The sequence below is a fragment of the Rutidosis leptorrhynchoides genome, chromosome 1, assembly GCF_046630445.1.
Source record: "Rutidosis leptorrhynchoides isolate AG116_Rl617_1_P2 chromosome 1, CSIRO_AGI_Rlap_v1, whole genome shotgun sequence".
In the NCBI taxonomy this organism is placed as follows: domain Eukaryota; kingdom Viridiplantae; phylum Streptophyta; class Magnoliopsida; order Asterales; family Asteraceae; genus Rutidosis; species Rutidosis leptorrhynchoides.
In genome coordinates, this window is record NC_092333.1 from 76,258,939 (window position 1) to 76,279,699 (window position 20,761).

A 20,761-nucleotide genomic window follows, 5' to 3' on the forward strand; every position below is an offset into this window, starting at 1 on the left:
CGATGACTTATTTGATCAACTACAAGGCTCGTCTGTTTATTCAAAGATTGACTTACGTTCCGGGTATCATCAAATGCGGGTGAAAGAAGATGATATTCCAAAGACTGCTTTCAGAACACGTTACGGTCATTACGAGTTTATGGTCATGCCGTTTGGTTTAACTAATGCACCAGCTGTGTTCATGGACCTTATGAACCGAGTGTGTGGACCATACCTTGACAAGTTTGTCATTGTTTTCATTGATGACATACTTATTTACTCAAAGAATGACCAAGAACACGGTGAACATTTGAGAAAGGTGTTAGAAGTATTGAGGAAGGAAGAATTGTATGCTAAGTTTTCAAAGTGTGCATTTTGGTTGGAAGAAGTTCAATTCCTCGGTCACATAGTGAACAAAGAAGGTATTAAGGTGGATCCGGCAAAGATAGAAACTGTTGAAAAGTGGGAAACCCCGAAAACTCCAAAACACATACGCCAGTTTTTAGGACTAGCCGGTTACTACAGAAGGTTCATCCAAGACTTTTCCAGAATAGCAAAACCCTTGACTGCATTAACGCATAAAGGGAAGAAATTTGAATGGAATGATGAACAAGAGAAAGCGTTTCAGTTATTGAAGAAACAGCTAACTACAGCACCTATATTATCATTGCCTGAAGGGAATGATGATTTTGTGATTTATTGTGACGCATCAAAGCAAGGTCTCGGTTGTGTATTAATGCAACGAACGAAGGTGATTGCTTATGCGTCTAGACAATTGAAGATTCACGAACAAAATTATACGACGCATGATTTGGAATTAGGTGCGGTTGTTTTTGCATTAAAGACTTGGAGGCACTACTTATATGGGGTCAAAAGTATTATATATACCGACCACAAAAGTCTTCAACACATATTTAATCAGAAACAACTGAATATGAGGCAGCGTAGGTGGATTGAATTGTTGAATGATTACGACTTTGAGATTCGTTACCACCCGAGGAAGGCAAATGTGGTAGCCGATGCCTTGAGCAGGAAGGACAGAGAACCCATTCGAGTAAAATCTATGAATATAATGATTCATAATAACCTTACTACTCAAATAAAGGAGGCTCAACAAGGAGTTTTAAAAGAGGGAAATTTAAAGCATGAAATACCCAAAGGATCGGAGAAGCATCTTAATATTCATGAAGACGGAACCCGGTATAGGGCTGAAAGGATTTGGGTACCAAAATTTGGAGATATGAGAGAAATGGTACTTAGAGAAGCTCATAAAACCAGATACTCAATACATCCTGGAACGGGGAAGATGTACAAGGATCTCAAGAAACATTTTTGGTGGCCAGGTATGAAAGCCGATGTTGCTAAATACGTAGGAGAATGTTTGACGTGTTCTAAGGTCAAAGCTGAGCATCAGAAACCATCAGGTCTACTTCAACAACCCGAAATCCGGGAATGGAAATGGGAAAACATTACCATGGATTTCATCACTAAATTGCCAAGGACTACAAGTGGTTTTGATACTATTTGGGTAATAGTTGATCGTCTCACCAAATCAGCACACTTCCTGCCAATAAGAGAAGATGACAAGATGGAGAAGTTAGCACGACTGTATTTGAAGGAAGTCGTCTCCAGACATGGAATACCAATCTCTATTATCTCTAATAGGGATGGCAGATTTATTTCAAGATTCTGGCAGACATTACAACAAGCATTAGGAACTCGACTAGACATGAGTACCACCTATCATCCACAAACTGATGGGCAGAGCGAAAGGACGATACAAACGCTTGAAGACATGCTACGAGCATGTGTTATTGATTTCGGAAACAGTTGGGATCGACATCTACCGTTAGCAGAATTTTCCTACAACAACAGCTACCATTCAAGCATTGAGATGGCGCCGTTTGAAGCACTTTATGGTAGAAAGTGCAGGTCTCCAATTTGTTGGAGTGAAGTGGGGGATAGACAGATTACGGGTCCGGAGATTATACAAGAAACTACCGAGAAGATCATCCAAATTCAACAACGGTTGAAAACCGCCCAAAGTCGACAAAAGAGCTACGCTGACATTAAAAGAAAAGATATAGAATTTGAAATTGGAGAGATGGTCATGCTTAAAGTTACACCTTGGAAAGGCGTCGTTCGATTTGGTAAACGAGGGAAATTATATCCAAGGTATATTGGACCATTCAAGATTATTGATCGTGTCGGACCAGTAGCTTACCGACTTGAGTTACCTCAACAACTCGCGGCTGTACATAACACTTTCCACGTCTCGAATTTGAAGAAATGTTTTGCTAAAGAAGATCTCACTATTCCATTAGATGAAATCCAAATCAACGAAAACTCCAATTCATCGAAGAACCCGTCGAAATAATGGATCGTGAGGTTAAAAGACTTAAGCAAAACAAGATACCAATTGTTAAGGTTCGATGGAATGCTTGTAGAGGACCCGAGTTCACCTGGGAGTGTGAAGATCAGATGAAGAAGAAATACCCACATCTATTTCCAGAAGATTCGTCAACACCTTCAACAGCTTAAAATTTCGGGACGAAATTTATTTAACGGGTAGGTACTGTAGTGACCCGAAATTTTCCATGTTTATATATATTAATTGAGATTGATATTTACATGATTAAATGTTTCCAACATGTTAAGCAATCAAACTTGTTAAGACTTGATTAATTGAAATATGTTTCATATAGACAATTGACCACCCAAGTTGACCGGTTATTCACGAACGTTAAAACTTGTAAAAACTATATGATGACATATATATATGGATATATATATAGTTAACATGATACTATGATAAGTAAACATATCATTAAGTATATTAACAATGAACTACATATGTAAAAACAAGACTACTAACTTAATGATTTTTAAACGAGACATATATGTAACGATTATCGTTGTAAAGACATTTAATGTATATATATATCATATTAAGAGATATTCATACATGATAATATCATGATAATATAATAATTTAAAATATCATTTGATATTATAAACATTGGGTTAACAACATTTAACAAGATCGTTAACCTAAAGGTTTCAAAACAACACTTACATGTAACGACTAACGATGACTTAACGACTCAGTTAAAATGTATATACATGTAGTGTTTTAATATGTATTTATACACTTTTGAAAGACTTCAATACACTTATCAAAATACTTCTACTTAACAAAAATGCTTACAATTACATCCTCGTTCAGTTTCATCAACAATTCTACTCGTATGCACCCGTATTCGTACTCGTACAATACACAGCTTTTAGATGTATGTACTATTGGTATATACACTCCAATGATCAGCTCTTAGCAGCCCATGTGAGTCACCTAACACATGTGGGAACCATCATTTGGCAACTAGCATGAAATATCTCATAAAATTACAAAAATATGAGTAATCATTCATGACTTATTTACATGAAAACAAAATTACATATCCTTTATATCTAATCCATACACCAACGACCAAAAACACCTACAAACACTTTCATTCTTCAATTTTCTTCATCTAATTGATCTCTCTCAAGTTCTATCTTCAAGTTCTAAGTGTTCTTCATATATTCTGCAAGTTCTAGTTACATAAAATCAAGAATACTTTCAAGTTTGCTAGCTCACTTCCAATCTTGTAAGGTGATCATCCAACCTCAAGAAATCTTTGTTTCTTACAGTAGGTTATCATTCTAATACAAGGTAATAATCATATTCAAACTTTGGTTCAATTTCTATAACTATAACAATCTTATTTCAAGTGATGATCTTACTTGAACTTGTTTTCGTGTCATGATTCTGCTTCAAGAACTTCGAGCCATCCAAGGATCCGTTGAAGCTAGATCCATTTTTCTCTTTTCCAGTAGGTTTATCCAAGGAACTTAAGGTAGTAATGATGTTCATAACATCATTCGATTCATACATATAAAGCTATCTTATTCGAAGGTTTAAACTTGTAATCACTAGAACAAAGTTTAGTTAATTCTAAACTTGTTCGCAAACAAAAGTTAATCCTTCTAAATTGACTTTTAAAATCAACTAAACACATGTTCTATATCTATATGATATGCTAACTTAATGATTTAAAACCTGGAAACACGAAAAACACCGTAAAATCGGATTTACGCCGTCGTAGTAACACCGCGGGCTGTTTTGGGTTAGTTAATTAAAAACTATGATAAACTTTGATTTAAAAGTTGTTATTCTGAGAAAATGATTTTTATTATGAACATGAAACTATATCCAAAAATTATGGTTAAACTCAAAGTGGAAGTATGTTTTCTAAAATGGTCATCTAGACGTCGTTCTTTCAACTGAAATGACTACCTTTACAAAAACGACTTGTAACTTATTTTTTCGACTATAAACCTACACTTTTTCTGTTTAGATTCATAAAATAGAGTTCAATATGAAACCATAGCAATTTGATTCACTCAAAACGGATTTAAAATGAAGAAGTTATGGGTAAAACAAGATTGGATAATTTTTCTCATTTTAGCTACGTGAAAATTGGTAACAAATCTATTCCAACCATAACTTAATCAACTTGTATTGTATATTATGTAATCTTGAGATACCATAGACACGTATACAATGTTTCGACCTATCATGTCGACACATCTATATATATTTCGGAACAACCATAGACACTCTATATGTGAATGTTGGAGTTAGCTATACAGGGTTGAGGTTGATTCCAAAATATATATAGTTTGAGTTGTGATCAATACTGAGATACGTATACACTGGGTCGTGGATTGATTCAAGATAATATTTATCGATTTATTTCTGTACATCTAACTGTGGACAACTAGTTGTAGGTTACTAACGAGGACAGCTGACTTAATAAACTTAAAACATCAAAATATATTAAAAGTGTTGTAAATATATTTTGAACATACTTTGATATATATATGTATATATTGTTATAGGTTCGTGAATCAACCAGTGGCCAAGTCTTACTTCCCGACGAAGTAAAAAATCTGTGAAAGTGAGTTATAGTCCCACTTTTAAAATCTAATATTTTTGGGATGAGAATACATGCAGGTTTTATAAATGATTTACAAAATAGACACAAGTACGTGAAACTGCATTCTATGGTTGAATTATCGAAATCGAATATGCCCCTTTTTATTAAGTCTGGTAATCTAAGAATTAGGGAACAGACACCCTAATTGACGCGAATCCTAAAGATAGATCTATTGGGCTTAACAAACCCCATCCAAAGTACCGGATGCTTTAGTACTTCGAAATTTATATCATATCCGAAGGGTGTCCCAGAATGATGGGGGATATTCTTATATATGCATCTTGTTAATGTCGGTTACCAGGTGTTCACCATATGAATGATTTTTATCTCTATGTATGGGATGTGTATTGAAATATGAAATCTTGTGGTCTATTATTATGATTTGATATATATAGGTTAAACCTATAACTCACCAACATTTTTGTTGACGTTTTAAGCATGTTTATTCTCAGGTGATTATTAAGAGCTTCCGATGTCGCATACTTAAATAAGGACGAGATTTGGAGTCCATGCTTGTATGATATTGTATAAAAACTGCATTCAAGAAACTTATTTTGATGTAACATATTTGTATTGTAAACCATTATGTAATGGTTGTGTGTAAACAGGATATTTTAGATTATCATTATTTGATAATCTACGTAAAGCTTTTTAAACCTTTATTGATGAAATAAAGGTTATGGTTTGTTTTAAAATGAATGCAGTCTTTGAAAAATGTCTCATATAGAGGTCAAAACCTCGCAACGAAATCAATTAATATGGAACGTTTTTAATCAATAAGAACGGGACATTTCAGAGCAGGTCGTCTAGATGATGATGATCCTGAACCTCCAGTATCGGCTTTCTACAAAACACATTAAATACAAAGTTTGTGCATCCAAATATGCATTAGTGTTAGCAAAATAACAACTTAAAACAATCACAATAACATGTTAAATCAAAATTAAACTTATACACATTTTCACAATTTTTACAATTCTACACTTTTTCAAATAAGCACATATGAAAATGTAGACAAAGTTCATAAGCATTTAACTCAGATATCATGTCAAAATAGTCATTACTAGCAATTAAACAAGTCTCAAATGGCAAATATATCAAATTAATCAAGTTCATGAATTTTCGCCTAAAAAGTCCACTTTAATCTTTAAAAATCATGTTTAGGATCAATGTTTGGATCATTTAACTACCTAAACATGTTACACTACTCAATTAAGCAATAATTCATGACAAAAATCGGCCATAACCTGTTTATATCAAAAAGCCCCAAATTGCTCAAGAACACAAACCCTATATTTCTAAAAATTTTGAAGTTTTTGGCTTCAAATCATGTTAAATAGCATCAATCTAGGTTATACATGCATAAAATACTAACAATTTATCACTAATTACACTAGAAATTAACAAAATTGTATTAGGTAAAATATTGGTAATTATCACAAAAACTAGGAATTTATAGAGTTTAGGGGTGTAATTTTTACCTTTTTGCTGAAGAATGCGAATCTAGGCATGATTAGAGCAAGAAATTTGACTAATTACGGTGAAAATTTTCGAATTTTATAGAGTATTTTGAGGTATTTTCGTATGTATGTGTGAGTTTTGTGTGAAGAACAGCTCGCTGAGCTATTTATTTCTGGCCTGGAATTTCTCCCCATGCGATCGCATGGCACCAAAGGCCAAACTCCATGCGATCGCATGGAGTCCCGGGTACAGTGTTTTTGGCTTTTTTTTTTTTTTAAAACCTTATAACTTTTTTAAAACATTTAATTAATTAAATTCTAAAAATTTTGTTTTCCTTTAGGAGCGAGGGTGTTTCGGATCGTTGTCCTAGTCCGTCCCTCGACAAAATTTTAAAATTTGTCAATTCAAAGCGCGGTTTTAAAAGTAAAGATTTTTGGGTTTTTTTTTTAATATTTTTGGCATACTTTAATTCAATAAGATTAAAAATAATGATAATAAAAGTTCTCGTCCCTCCCTCGGGTAAAGCAATTTCGGTTCAACGACCTAGTCTTCCACTCACGACGAATTTTAAAAATCATATTTTTAACTTAACGAAATAAAGTAAATTTTTGTTTTTATAATCACACCAAACTTAAATTTAAGATGCATAAAATTAAAAATTCATATTAAAAATTCACACCAACTTAAATTATATTTTTGTTTTTATACATACAAACTTATATTAAAAATATTAATTTTTCAAATATTTACAATTTTAAATATATTGATTTAAAAAGTTTACAATATTATTTTAATATTAATTTTAAAAACAAAGTAAAAATAGAATTAAAAATCGTTTTGGTCTTTCATCCCACTTTAACCAATCAAATATTATCAAAATTATACACCCCTCTTTTCGGTAAAGTAATTTTGGTTCAACGACCTAATTTAACTCATGACGAATTTTTGAAATATTTTGGTTGAATGATTAAAGATATTTATACCTTAAGAATAAACGGTAAATTTTGCATTGATGTAATAAATTTTTGTATGATATCAATAATTTCGGTCGCAAGACCTAATTTTATTGAATACCAATTTAATACTTTATAGCGAACAATTTAGCGTTTATTATCAAAAGGTTAAAAATAAAAATAAAAATAAAAATTGTACATACTTACCTGTGAAATAGATTTCTTAGTGATATGCTCTAGCCCACTCATAAGATAGTCGGACTAATTGATTTTCCATGGCTACATAGGCGTAATCTTACTCCGTCCAATTTACCTCAGATTAATGATACTATTTCACTTGGAAGGGTGTCATTATTACGTTTAGTGATCAAAGCGTGTAGCATTAGATCATGGTTTAATTCACAGGAAGTCTTCATTTCGTAAAACCTAAAAAAATAAAAATTCAGAATGGGGGAAGAAGACTAGTTCTTTAAGGTCTGCTAGGGAAAGACCATTCGGGTTCCATTTTCGAGAACTACACGAAAACAGAAAATCTAACTCTAACAGAAATACATATTATCCTTTAAAGACTTGATTCTCCCCACACTTAGTTAGCTGTGGTGTCGAAATTGTGATTAACTTCATTGTCAACTTCCATCGAACTATCTATGTAATGTTTAACTCTGTGACCATTAACCTTAAATTCAATCCCATTTGAATTTATCAATTCTACTGTTCCGTATGGAAAAACTCTTTTGACTATGAATGGTCCAGACCATCTTGATTTCAATTTTCCAGGAAATAGCTTGAATCGTGAATTGAAAAGAAGAACTCTGTCTCCTTCTTTAAATTCTTTTGAACTTCTGATTCTTTTATCATGCTATTTCTGCGTTCGTTCTTTATAGATTAACGAATTTTCGTATGCTTCATGTCTCAATTCTTCTAATTCATTTAATTGACTTAACCGTAGACGTCCAGCTTCATGTAAATCAAGATTACATGTCTTCAAAGCCCAAAATGCTTTGTGTTCAATTTCTACTGGAAGATGACATGCTTTTTCGTAAACAAGTTTAAAAGGTGTGGTTCCAATTGGAGTTTTGTAGGCTGTTCTAAAAGCCCAGAGTGCATCCTCCAATTTCATGGACCATTCCTTCGGATTTGATCCTACGGTTTTCTCTAGAATACGTTTTAAAGCTCGGTTGGTATTTTCAACTTGTCCACTTGTCTGTGGATGATATGCGGTTGAGATTTTATGAGTTACTCCATATCTTTTAAGAACTTTCTCAAGTTGATTATTACAAAAATGAGTTCCCCGATCACTTATTAAAGCTGTCGATGTTCCAAACCTTGCTAAAAGATGTTTTAAAAAGTTGACTACAACTCGTGCATCGTTAGTTGGGAGAGCTTGTGCTTCCACCCATTTAGATACATAATCAATGTCAACGAGAATGTAGAGATTATTATGAGATTTTGGAAATGGACCCATAAAGTCAATACCCCAAATGTCAAATACTTCACATACTTGAATTGTAGCGACCCGACAAAATCGTCATTGACGGCGCCGACTACTTAGGTCCCGTTGCGTGGTCATAGTCCCTATATGAGACTCGTTTGACCAAAATTATGTCGCATTCATTTGAAACGTACAAGACTTGCAAAGTTTAGTTTACAAAACGGTTCGACAACAAGTTTAAGATTACAAAAAATTGTAAAGTATAAATGAAATAACTTGCGACATAATATAAGTTGAAAATCACAGTTGCTATAAATAGCGTAAGTATGTATGCTTTAAGGTTTAATCCAAAAGTGCTATCACTAGCGTATGCATGTATGCTTGACCTCAAGCAAGTAATCAAAGTGTGCGGAAGCATGTATCAAGTAGCCGAGTATGAACCTGAGAAACATATAGAAAACTGTCAACGAAAAACGTTGGTGAAATCATAGGTGTATTTGTAAACGTTGTTTTTGAACCACAAGATTTAGTATTCCCATAGTTGATTATCAAAATCGCTTGCATTCCAAAAGTATTGTTCGCGAGCACCCAATTATCAAGACTTAACGTTTCCTTCCATAGAACCCCATCACAATAGTGTTAGAACATACACTGTTTCTCGAAAATATATTTCATCCGTAGACGGTAGCGAACCGTCCGTAATGAGGGTTTGTCAATCCCGTATGGCCACACAATATAAGTTCTCGCTTACACCCTGCAAGTGTAACTAATGATAATCGAATTGAGGATTTTTGTTCTAACTCGCTGTGGAATGTTTGTTTTCCTTGTACTTGTGTTCAAAGTATAAAAGTAAGTAGTATAAAATGTAACAAAGTATATGTTTCTCAGCCCACAATTTAAAAGTATAAAAAGTTGTTGAAAAGGTGAGACTATGATCTCACCTCGAGTGCACGAGTATAAATGTACTTAATAAAGTAAACGTGTGCATGAAAGTTGCTTAGCCTTGACCTAAACAAGTAAGTTATATCAATTGACCGGTTACGACACAAGGTCGGGCGAAATGTGTTCAATTAGTCCTATGGCTCGTTACGACTCGATTAAATATAGCATGTGAATCAATTTGTCAAGTTTCATGCAAGAATCAAGTATAAAATAAGATTAGAACGATTGCATAAGTGTTTTGTTAAGTTTGACTAAAAGTCAAACTTGGTCAAAGTCAACGAAAAAGTCAACGGGGTCGGGTCGGGTTCCGAACTATTTTCCTGAGCTTAGAAATCATATATGAGCATGTTGGTAAAGTTTCATGTTAATCGGAGGTGCGTAGCATAGTTAGAATTAAACGAAAAATGACAATTTTGGACAGCCCCTGATAGTTCATCTGGACGGCGTCCAAAATGGCTGGACGGCATCCAGTATTGAAGGCCTGGAAGGCGTCCAAAAGGCTGGACGGCGTCTAAGAATCTGGACGGCGTCCAGATCTGTATCCAGACCCTGTTTTGCTGCAACAAAGAAATGCACGAACCAAAACTCAAACAATCCCAATTTATGACCCGCAAATAATCAAAACATGTATCCTATATCATCGGGAAGGTATTTTGACAAAGGATACAACTAACCACATATCATCAATCGAGTTTATCATTTACAACAACAAAACCTCGTCAAGAGATCGTTAAATGTTCATAATCAAAGTCTCAAGTTCGCAAAATGCATTTCATGATTCGGGAATCCAATTTATACATATGATATGCTGTTTTGAAGGTAACGAAACATACAATACAACTAAACACTTACTAACAATGTTTCATGGCATTCAAATCATCAAAAGTCCATTTTAAGAGCTATCAAACCCTAGCCAAGAATCACAAAATCAATAATCATGTTAGTGATGTTTTTCCAAATCCACCTACACACCAAATTGAAGCTAGTGATACTAGTAACACAATTTAAAACATGAACTTTAACAATTTAACAACATTAACTCATCCAAAATCAAAGATTAAGTACACCCATTTCAATTGTTCATACTAGTTACTCAAAACAACAAATCGAGCAAGTAAATCATATATTCTTGCTAGACACGAGCCATAGACACTAACTAACACCATTTCAAATCAAAAATACGAATTTAGAGAAACTAGAGTTTTAGAAATGTTACCCAAATGAGATGAAGTTGGTATCAAATTGTAGAGGATGAAGAGAGGATTCCAAATACGTAATTTGTTTTGACGTTGGCCTCCTAGATCGAATTTAGATGATGAATGATTGAATTGGGTAAATGTGTGTGTGTTCTTGCTAGAGAGAAAGAGAGAGAGATGGAGATGATTGAATGGTGGTGATTGGGGTGGACTAGTTGACCTAGTCAACTAGTTTGCCCCGTGTCAATTTTAGTCCCTCGAGTTTAGAAGCGGGTGCGGGATTTTACCGAACGAACATTTTGAAAACGCTCGAGTAAACGAGTGATGATATAATTAAGTAACGGAAATATTATGAACGTTAGTCAACGGAAACTACGAATTTAGATAACGGAAGATATTATCTATAAAAAAAAAGACGGTCGTTAAAATAATTTAACGAAAAAATGCGGGATGTTACATTACCTACACCTTAAATGAAATTTCGTCCCGAAATTTAGTTGAAAGTAGTAGTCGTTGTTCCTTCATCGAGATCGTGCGTTGCCCATTCTACGGATAAGTGAAAATACTTCATCGGGCATTTCAACGAACTTTGACAGTCGGGGTTTTACGTTGTTTCAGAGTTTGGTTTCATGATTCAAAATTTCAACCGGTTCTCCTAGGAAGGAAAGTTTGTCATCGATAGTAGGTTCGTCGAAGAGGGTAACAAGTCCTGGTTTCGCAAGGCACATCTTTAAGTTTGATACGTAGAATGTGGGATGTACGGAGACTCGAATGAGTTGAAAAGTCTAAACGGCTGGTAACGAGTCTGAAACGCGCCAGGATTTTAAAAGGTTTTGTGTATCGCGGATTTAGCTTCCTACGTTTCCCGAAACGGATTGCACCTTCCTAAGGTGCGACTTTTAATGTTACGCGGTTACCCACTTGGAATTCGAGAGGTCCACGTCTAACATCGGCATAGCTCTTTTGGCGACTACGGTCCGCCTTGAGCCTTTCTTGGATTTGAACGATCATAACGGTTATCTCATGAATGAGTCCGGGTCCGGTGGTTTGCACGTCAACTACTTCGGTTCAACAATTTAGAAAATGACAATTGTGGCTATACGAGTTCTCGAAAGGTGTGGCGTTAATACTCGAATGAAAATTATTATAGTACTAGAATTCGGCTAAAGGCAATTACTTTTCTCAAGTGAATTTGAAGTTGATAACGCAAATTCGTATTACGGTTTTCAAGGTTGAATTGTACATGTGCTTTGTTCGTCGGTTTGTGGATGATACGCGGTACTCATGTCTAAACGTGGTCCCGAGACTTTTGTAAGGCACTCCTAAATCTAGAAGTGAAACGAGGATCTCGATCCAAAACAAGGTACATTTCCTTAAGATAAATTTGAATAAGTTTGTTAGGACTTGAAAACTTTAGTTAGAACAAGTTTCTGTTTCTCAAGAATTTCACGCCGCGAAAGATTTATCGGTTTCCGAAAACGTTTGTCGGAGCAAGTTCTCATCGGTCTCTGAAAACGTTCGTCGGGGCTATTCACGCTCGAGGCGAGTACTAGTATAACATGAAGAGTCTATCTCTCCATTGAAAATTTAGAATCAAAGATTTCCTTATACGGAAGTACGAGTGTAATACGAGAGAAGTTTCTGCCTCGATGTGAGCATAACAAACATATTGAAGTTCGCCAATAAAACTGTGCGAAAATGAGATAGTATACACGTGTAACATATGTTTGATGTTGAAAGAATTTGTCATTCATTCGGAAGCATAAATATGGTTCGACAATATTCGAAGGTGTGTCCCCGGTATGGTTGTTGTCAGTACTTTCGGAGTTTTCAGATGTCCAAACATGAATAGATGAAGTCATGTACATGGCACATGGTGGTGATTAGGTTGATCGAGTCTAACCACCATCACGTGTCATTAGAACTTTGGTATGTCTTACCGTAATATAACCACGTTGATCGAGTGTCGTTATATTACGCTAACTCATACCTCCATTCCCACATCACTCCATAACATCAAGTTCGTGTAACTGTGAAGATCTAATATGAACAAAATGTAACGATGTCTCAAACGTGACTCGTATTAAATCGAAAGAATTTCTGCAACTCTAAGGAAGCATTCCCCGAGGGAAGTGTATAAATGATTGTTCACGTCAATGCGGTTCGAGTCAGACAATAATGTATTTAGGTATGAAAAGAGTAACGAGTCATGATAACGAGTAGTACGCAACCGTAGTGATAAATAGTGATGACGATACTTATCTAGAGTGGTGGTGGAAACTTTACAACACTTGTGGATAGTAAGCTGAGACGGGGTGGATAACAACCAAGGAGTCAGAATTCCCGAACTGGAGTGACTAACGAAGTCGTGGTCATCCGTACGCGTATAAACCTTGAATTCATGTGTGTTACCAAAAAGTGGCGGAATACGAGTTCGTATGATGAAGGTTGGGTACCATTAAAAAGTTTGCCTAAGAATGATTCAAGTATAATGCACAAGTAGTCAAGTAAGTGCTATCTATAGCAAATGTATGTCAGAATGCAATGGCTAACTATCCGGTTGTAGTCTAGATTCACTAATGCGTCCCAACGACTCTGTCAGACACACTAATGCACATCCTAGTTCCTTACAACCAACGCTCTGATACCATTTGTAGCGACCCGACAAAATTGTCATTGACGGCGCCGACTACTTAGGTCCCGTTGCGTGGTCATAGTCCCTATATGAGACTCGTTTGACCAAAATTATGTCGCATTCATTTGAAACGTACAAGACTTGCAAAGTTTAGTTTACAAAACGGTTCGACAACAAGTTTAAGATTACAAAAAATTGTAAAGTATAAATGAAATAACTTGCGACATAATATAAGTTGAAAATCAAAGTTGCTATAAATAGCGTAAGTATGTATGCTTTAAGGTTTAATCTAAAAGTGCTATCACTAGCGTATGCATGTATGCTTGACCTCAAGCAAGTAATCAAAGTGTGCGGAAGCATGTATCAAGTAGCCGAGTATGAACCTGAGAAACATATAGAAAACTGTCAACGAAAAACGTTGGTGAAATCATAGGTGTATTTGTAAACGTTGTTTTTGAACCACAAGATTTAGTATTCCCATAGTTGATTATCAAAATCGTTTGCATTCCAAAAGTATTGTTCGCGAGCACCCAATTATCAAGACTTAATGTTTCCTTCCATAGAACCCCATCACAATAGTGTTAGAACATACACTGTTTCTCGAAAATATATTTCATCCGTAGACGGTAGCGAACCGTCCGTAATGAGGGTTTGTCAAACCCGTATGGCCACACAATATAAGTTCTCGCTTACACCCTGCAAGTGTAACTAATGATAATCGAATTGAGGATTTTTGTTCTAACTCGCTGTGGAATGTTTGTTTTCCTTGTACTTGTGTTCAAAGTATAAAAGTAAGTAGTACAAAATGTAACAAAGTATATGTTTCTCAGCCCACAATTTAAAAGTATAAAAAGTTGTTGAAAAGGTGGGACTATGATCTCACCTCGAGTGCACGAGTATAAATGTACTTCACAAAGTAAACGTGTGCATGAAAGTTGCTTAGCCTTGACCTAAACAACTAAGTTATATCAATTGACCGGTTATGACACAAGGTCGGGCGAAATGTGTTCAATTAGTCCTATGGCTCGTTACGACTCGATTAAATATAGCATGTGAATCAATTTGTCAAGTTTCATGCAAGAATCAAGTATAAAATAAGATTAGAACGATTGCATAAGTGTTTTGTTAAGTTTGACTAAAAGTCAAACTTGGTCAAAGTCAACGAAAAAGTCAACGGGGTCGGGTCGGGTTCCGAACTATTTTCCTGAGCTTAGAAATCATATATGAGCATGTTGGTCAAGTTTCATGTTAATCGGAGGTGCGTAGAATAGTTAGAATTAAACGAAAAATGACAATTTTGGACAGCCCCTGATAGTTCATCTGGACGGCGTCCAAAATGGCTGGACGGCGTCCAGTATTGAAGGCCTGGACGGCGTCCAAAAGGCTGGACGGTGTCCAAATCTGAAGGGCTGGACGGCGTCCAAGAATCTGGACGACGTCCAGATCTGTATCCAGGCCCTGTTTTGCTGCAACAAAGAAATGCACGAACCAAAACTCAAACAATCCCAATTTATGACCCGCAAATAATCAAAACATGTATCCTATATCATCGGGAAGGTATTTTGACAAAGGATACAACTAACCACATATCATCAATCGATTTTATCATTTACAACAACAAAACCTCGTCAAGAGATCGTTAAATGTTCATAATCAAAGTCTCAAGTTCGCAAAATGCATTTCATGATTCGGGAATCCAATTTATACATATGATATGCCGTTTTGAAGGTAACGAAACATACAATACAACTAAACACTTACTAACAATGTTTCATGGCATTCAAATCATCAAAAGTTCATTTTAAGAGCTATCAAACCCTAGCCAAGAATCACAAAATCAATAATCATGTTAGTGATGTTTTTCCAAATCAACCTACACACCAAATTGAAGCTAGTGATACTAGTAATACAATTTAAAACATGAACTTTAACAATTTAACAACATTAACTCATCCAAAATCAAAGATTAAGCACACCCATTTCAATTGTTCATACTAGTTACTCAAAACAACAAATAGAGCAAGTAAATCATATATTCATGCTAGACACGAGCCATAGACACTAACTAACACCATTTCAAATCAAAAACACGAATTTAGAGAAACTAGAGTTTTAGAAATGTTACCCAAATGAGATGAAGTTGGTATCAAATTGTAGAGGATGAAGAGAGGATTCCAAATACGTAATTTGTTTTGATGTTGGCCTCCTAGATCGAATTTAGATGATGAATGATTGAATTGGGTAAATGTGTGTGTGTTCTTGCTAGAGAGAAAGAGAGAGAGATGGAGATGATTGAATGGTGGTGATTGGGGTGGAGTAGTTGACCTAGTCAACTAGTTTGCCCCGTGTCAATTTTAGTCCCTCGAGTTTAGAAGCGGGTGCGGGATTTTACCGAACGAACATTTTGAAAACGCTCGAGTAAACGAGTGATGTTATAATTAAGTAACGGAAATATTATGAACGTTAGTCAACGGAAACTACGAATTTAGATAACGGAAGATATTATCTATAAAAAAAAGACGGTCGTTAAAATAATTTAACGGAAAAATGCGGGATGTTACATGAATGACATTTTGTGGCATTTCATCACGTTGACTTATTTTTCTGGCCCTTTGACATGCATCACAGGATTTGCAAAGAAGGTATGCATCTTTGTAAATTGTAGGTCAATAGAATCCAGCATCATAAACTTTTCTTGCTGTGTGCTGAGGCCCATAATGCCCTCCTGTTGGTCCTGTGTGACAATGGTTTAAGATTTTACTAGCTTCATCTCCGAATACACATCGGCGTATTATTCTATCGGGACAACTTTTAAACAAATGTGGATCTTCCCAGAAATAGTGTTTTATATCACTAAAGAATTTCTTTCGTTTTTGGTACGACAATCCTTTTTCAAGGAATCCACATACTAAGTAGTTTGCATAGTCTGCAAACCATGGAGTTTCATTATAATCTATCTTCAATAGATATTCATCAGGAAAGTTGTCTTGTATGGCTGATTCATTTAGAACTTCTAATTCAGAATTTTCAAGACGAGAAAGATGATCAGCGGCGAGATTTTCTGCTCCCTTTTTGTCTCGGATTTCAATATCGAACTCTTGTAAGAGTAAGATCCAATGGATTAATCTTGGTTTGGCATCTTGTTTTGAAAATAGGTATCTAAGAGCAGAATGGTCGGTATAGATCACCGTTTTAGCTAGAACGAGATATGAACGAAATTTGTCAAAAGCAAAAACAATAGCAAGGAGTTCTTTTTCAGTAGTTGTGTAATTTATTTGTGCTCCTTGTAACATCTTACTAGCATAATAAATAGGTTGAAATTATTTTTCAATCCTTTATCCTAAAACGGCTCCCATTGCAAAATCACTTGCATCGCACATAAGTTCAAACGGTAAATACCAATTTGGTGTTATCATGATCGGCGCATTAGTGAGTTTTTCTTTAAGAATATTAAAAGATTTGATACATTCATCTGAAAAGATGAATGGAGCATCCTTTTCTAGGAGTTTATTCATAGGAGTGGCAATTTTAGAAAAATCTTTTATGAAACGTCGGTAAAAACCGGCATGCCCTAGAAAACTCCCAACTCCTCTAACATTGGTGGGATGTGGAAGTTTAGCAATTACATCTACTTTAGCTCTATCTACTTCAATTCCTTCCTTTGAAATTTTATGTCCAAGAACGATGCCTTCTTTAACCATGAAATGGCATTTCTCCCAATTAAGTACTAGATTTGATTGTTCGCATCTAATAAGCATTCGTTCAAGATTAACTAGACATGATTCAAATGTATCACCGAAGACTGAAAAGTCATCCATGAAAACTTCCATGCATTCTTCTATCATGTCGTGAAAAATCGCCATCATGCACCTTTGAAAGGTTGCAGGGGCGTTGCAAAGTCCAAATGGCATGCGTTTGTAAGCAAAAGTACCATAAGGGCACGTGAATGTGGTTTTCTCTTGATCCTCGGGTGCTATTGGAATTTGAAAATATTCGAAAAAACCATCAAGAAAACAATAGTAACTGTTTTCGGCTAATCTTTCCAACATTTGATCAATAAAAGGTAAGGGAAAGTGATCTTTTCTGGTGGCGTCATTTAATTTTCTATAATCAATACAAACACGCCATCCTGTTACATTCCTAGTAGGAATAAGCTCATTTTTCTCATTTGTGATGACAGTCATGCCACCCTTCTTAGGTACGCATTGAACTGGGCTTACCCATGGACTATCAGAAATTGGATAAATTAAACCTGCATCTAGCAGTTTAATAATTTCTTTCTTAACAACATCTTGCATATTAGGATTTAGTCTTCGTTGGCGTTGCACATACGTTTTATGACCTTCTTCCATAAGGATTTTATGTGTGCAATACGAAGGACTTATTCCTTTAATATCATGAATCTTCCATGCAATAGCTGGTTTATGAGCTTTTAACACAGAAATGAGTTGAGATTTTTCATTTTCAGTAAGAGAAGACGATATTATTACAGGTAATTCAGATTTACCATGTAAATAAGCATATTCCAAATGGTTTGGAAGTGGCTTTAACTCTAATGTCGGTGGTTCTTCTATCGATGATTTATATCGATATCTGTCTTCTTCTTTTAGCATTTGAATTTCTTCTGTTATTGGTTCATATCCATTAGCCATAAGTGTAGCTAACATTTTAGTTTCATCAATTGGTTCAGTTCCTTTTCCTAAAGAACATTCTTCTGTTCCTTGTAATTCTGGAAATTCTTCTAAAAATTCTGCATGTGATTCTATAGTTTGAATATAATAACATGTATCATCTGCAGATTGCGGTTGTTGCATGGCTCTATCAACTGAAAAGGTAACACTCTCGTCCTCTATACTTAGGGTTAGTTTCTTACCAAACACGTCTATCATTGCTTTAGCCGTGTTTAAGAATGGTCTTCCTAATATGAGAGGAACTTGAGAATCTTCTTCCATGTCCAGAACAACAAAATCTACTGGAAATACTAAAGTACCAACTTTAACTAGCATGTTCTCCATTATCCCTCTAGGATATTTTATTGATCTATCGGCTAGTTGTATACTTATTCTTGTTAGTTTCAATTCTCCAAGGTCTAGTTTAGCGTATAGTGAATACGGCATTAAATTTATACTAGCACCTAAGTCTGCCAATGCTTCTATTGAACTAAGACTACCCAGAAAACATGGAATTGTGAAACATCCTGGATCAGATAGTTTTTCTGGTATCTTATTCAACAGCACTGCTGAACAATTAGCATTCATAGTAACAACCGAGAGTTCTTCCATTTTCTTTCTATTCAAGATTAGATCTTTCAGAAATTTAGCATATTTAGGCATTCCTGAAATCACATCAATGAAAGGAAGATTTACATTTATCTGTTTAAACATATCCAAGAATTTGGATTGCTCGGCTTCAAGTCTCTCTTTTCTCATTTTACTCGGGTAAGGAAGTGGTGGTTGGTATGGTTTAACATAAGGTTTATCCTTAACTGTGTTATCTTCATTAACCTTTTCAACTACCGGTTCTTTTTCCTTATCTTGTTCAGGTTGTGGTTCTTGTGTAGTAGGAATAGCTTCATCAGAAATTACAGGTATTTCAGGTGGTTTAAGTGTAATACCACTTCTTGTGGTAATGGCTTTAGCTGTTTCATTCCGGGGGTTAGCATTTGTATCACTAGGTAAACTTCCCGGTTTTCTTTCACCTATTAACCTTGCTAGGTTGCTCACTTCTTGTTCCAAATTTTGAATAGAAGCTTGTTGATTTCTAAATGCTTGAGCATTTTGTTCATTGGTTTGTTTCTGAGATGTGAAAAACTGCGTTTGAGATTCAACTAGCTTCGTCATCATATCTTCTAAATTTGGCTTTTTATCATCGGTTTGTGGTGGTTTATTTTGAAAATTAGGTCTTTGCTGATTGTAAGTATTATTGGATACTTGTTGATTACTAGGACCTTGTTGATTGTTGTATGGAACATTTCGGTTATAATTCTGATTTTGATTGTAAATTGGTCTTGGCGGTTGATAATTATTCTGATAATTATTTCCAGGCCTTTGGTTTATGTATGAAACATTCTCTCTTTGTTTCATTGTTAGTTCAATACTGAGACAATCTTTTGTCAAATGTGGTCCTCCACACTGCTCACAACTAATTCGTATTGAGTGAATATCTTTAGTCATCTTTTCCATTCGTCTCTCGACAGCATCTATCTTTGCGGAAATGGAATCTAAGTCATGGCTAGAATCGGCTCTAGCTGCTTTAGATGATCTAACAATATCTTTTTCTTGGTGCCACTCATGTGAGTGGGAAGCAGTGTTATCAATAATTTTGTAAGCATCAGTTTCTATTTTCTTCATAATAGAACCACCAGCTGCTATATCTATGTCTTTCCTTGTAGTGATGTCGCATCCTTGGTAGAATATTTGTACTATTTGACAGGTGTCTAAACCATGTTGCGGACATCCTCTCAATAACTTTCCAAATCTTGTCCAAGCCTCATATAGAGTTTCATTTGGCTTTTGTGTGAACGTAATAATTTCTCCTTGAAGTCTCACGGCTTTGGATGCCGGAAAGAATTGTTTGAGAAATTTTTCAACTAAAACGTCTCATGTATCAATTGTAGTGACCCGAACTTTTCCATGTTTATATATATTAATTGAGATTGATATTTACATGATTAAATGTTTCCAACATGTTAAGCAATCAAACTTGTTAAGACTTGATTAATTGAAATATGTTTCATATAGACAATTGACCACCCAAGTTGATCGGTGATTCAGTAACGTTAAAACTTGTAAAAACTATATGATGACATATATATGGATATATATATATAGTTAACATGATACTATGATAAGAAAACATATCATAAAGTATATTAACAATGAACTACATATGTAAAAACAAGACTACTAACTTAATGATTTTTAAACGAGACATATATGTAACGATTATCGTTGTAAAGACATTTAATGTATATATATCATATTAAGAGATATTCATACATGATAATATCATGATAATATAATAATTTAAAATCTCATTTGATATTATAAACATTGGGTTAACAACATTTAACAAGATCGTTAACCTAAAGGTTTCAAAACAACACTTACATGTAACGACTAACG